Source organism: Gossypium arboreum, chromosome 10 (assembly GCF_025698485.1).
Source record: "Gossypium arboreum isolate Shixiya-1 chromosome 10, ASM2569848v2, whole genome shotgun sequence".
Lineage (NCBI taxonomy): Eukaryota > Viridiplantae > Streptophyta > Magnoliopsida > Malvales > Malvaceae > Gossypium > Gossypium arboreum.
In genome coordinates this window covers 62297189-62300201 of record NC_069079.1, presented here as the reverse complement: position 1 = coordinate 62300201, position 3013 = coordinate 62297189, and the positions used below count along the sequence as shown (strand labels likewise).

The 3013-nt window shown below is 33.6% G+C and overlaps 1 non-coding gene across 1 annotated transcript; it reads right to left on the bottom strand.

Moving 5' to 3' along the window:
- Positions 1-256: 256 nt before the first annotated feature.
- LOC128283012 (small nucleolar RNA R71) lies at positions 257-363 on the bottom strand. Its single transcript, XR_008273357.1, has one exon. It is a non-coding gene; the product is annotated as a small nucleolar RNA R71 (small nucleolar RNA).
- Positions 364-3013: the final 2650 nt, after the last annotated feature.

Here is a 3013-nt window from a genome sequence, read left to right as displayed (position 1 = left end):
TGATCCAGAACAACTTACAGTTCAGAGGAACAATGATGGAGGACCCAAACTAGTACATAAAATGTTTTTCCAACATCGTGATACTTTCAAATTTAATGGGTTCACCAACGAAGCTATTCATCTTCAGTTGTTTCCCTTCTCCTTTATTGATAACATATTTTCTTGGTTAGATTCGCAATCACTAGGATCCATCATAACATGGAACAAATGTGTAGAAAACTTTTTGTACAAGTTCTTTCCTATTACCAAAACGGTCCAACTGAATAGGGAAATTACAAACTTCAAGCAAATGGAAGGAGAGAATTTTCATGAAGCTTGGGAGTGGTTTAAGTCGTTGATACAGAAATGCCCTCATCATGGTCTACTTGAATGGCTAAGGTTGCAAATGTTCTACAACAGGCTAGATGCACAGTCTAGGTCAGGACTAGATAGAGCTACATGAGGAGCCTTGTTGAATCAAACATACAAGGATGCCTATCAATAATATGGCTATGAACTCCTACTAATGGCTGATGAGAGATTTACTTATAGTCCAAGACCATCCATGGCCAAATTTTTCCATGAAAAGGACAAGTACCAACAAATATTGGACAAGCTTAACCAATTAGAATAAACATATCAAAGGACCAAGATAAATGAAACAGCTAGAAGAATCGGCCAATACCCTAAGAACCAAGCCGAAGATGTGAACTACATCATAAATAAGGGTGAAATCCCTATTCCAACACTTATAATCCTAGCTAGAAAGAGCACCCAAATCTGAGATGGGGCGGTAACCAAGGAAGTGGTAACAATACTATCCAAAATCAACAAAATATTACTTACCAACCTAGTTAGTTGTAGAAAACTCAAGAAAAGGCTAACACCAACGATCATACTGTATGTGGTCAAAGGCTAGATCGAAAAGAGGCAGAGATGCAGCCAATGTGAACAAAAGTGCAACAAGTGCAGTTTGAAAGCATTCAAATAAGAACCACATTGACTAAACTTGAAGATCATATGAGCCAATTGATGATTATGTGATTTGCCACAATTCGTTGTGGAAAATTAAGGTGTTTTCAGCACTTAACGAGCTTATTTTCTAGTATTTTTATATGTTTTATGTTTAAATTATGCAAAATAAGTGTTTTTATGCAATATTGAGTTATGTCATGATCTAATGGGCCACTGTGGGCCAAGGGATGAATTAACGACTCTATTTAACGTGTAGGACATTGTTTTTGGGCTAAGAACATGAAGGACAAATACGATGTTATAACACCGAGGAGTGGTGTCACAACACCAGACTTTGAAGCCAAAATATCCAAAAAAAAATGAAGGAAGTGTCGCGATATCAATCCTGTGGTGTCACAACACTGGGCAACAATTAGGAAAATTAATTATGGGTATTTTTGTCCACACAATGTAATTTAATAAGATTTTTGGGCTGTTAAGCAACCCTAATTAGGTCAGATTATAAACTCTATAAATAGGCACTTAGTTAGTTTTAGGGTTTTATTTTAGTTTTTATTTTATTTCAATTTAGTCCTTTAGACAACTTTTTTCCTTGTTTAACATGGATTCAATTTCGATCCAAGCTTTAAAGGAAATTTTAAAGGAAATTTTACTTCCTCATAGGAATTGATACCGAAACAGATTTATTTCTTATTCCTTTCTTTTATTTAATTTACTTTCTTATATGTTAAATATAAGTTTAGAGGTTAGTGCATCTAGATCCATGAATAGCTAATTTCATTAGGGAGATTAATGAACGGATGTGTGATTAATTCAAAAATGAAATAGGGTTTAAACTAAGTGCGATTAAACCTTAAGAAGTGATGCCGATTGAAAGATAAGTTTACTAAGAAAATCATAATTTATCCCAATCAAGAAAGTGAGGTCGAGAGGTAATAACTGGTTAGTTAATAAATAATTCAATAAAACCTGAGTTTTGAAGTTAATTAGGAGCACTAAAGTGAGTTGATCTCTTGCTTGTTTTATTTCAATTTATTTTGATTGTTAATTGGTTGATTTTTGTTTTAGATAATTTTATGTTAGTTTGATTAATTAATTTTAATTTGGTTTTTCATAATATAATTTTAAATTAGTACTGTTTAACCCTATTAGTGTTGAAAATTAATTTAAGTTTAATTCAACCGCCCTTGGTATGATCTTTGGAATGCTTCCTAGAGTGTTTCGTTTTAACATACTTTACTATATTACAATTTAACTCGTATATTTGTGAACATGGTTGTTTTATCTTCAATCTATTTTGCTGCAATATTTCTAGTCCAAACATTCGCATGTTTGGCGGTGGTCAACTTGTTGGCGTTATTGCTGAGACAGTTTCGACGTTAAACTGAATTTAGTTTTCTACATTTTAATAGGATAAATAGGAATGTTTAGAATTATAGATACAAATTTACTTTTCAGTTATTTTATTTTTATTCCGTTTTAAATTTAAGTTATTAATTTCATTTCAAATTCTTTTTTATTGCAGTGTATGACTTGAAGTGGAACCATTCCAATCGAGCCAGATCCTGAACAGGATAGAATCTTGAGGCTAACTCGTCAACAAATGTAAAATATCCACCCGTGGTAGCTGACTTACCCTAGGAAAATCCTTTGTTTGACGAACCACTAAACTACCAGCACTATTCCAAAGAGAGCCGCTAATGGCTCAACCAGAACGAACCTTACGTGATTATGCACTATGTATTTTAGATGTTATTTGAGGTAGTATCAAGAGGCCAGCATTTAATGTGAACAATTTTGAGATTAAGGCGACCACAATCCAAATAATACAAATTAATTTTCAATTTTGGGGCAATATGATGGAAAAACCGAACCAGCACTTAAAGAGATTCCTAAAGTTATGTGACACGTTCCAATACAATGAGGTGACTGGTGATGCAATCCATCTCCAATTGTTTCCATTCTCACTTTGGGACAACACCTATGAATGGCTTGATTCACAAGGGTTGAGTTCCATAACGATATGGGATGATTTAGCAGGGAAATTCTTACACAAATT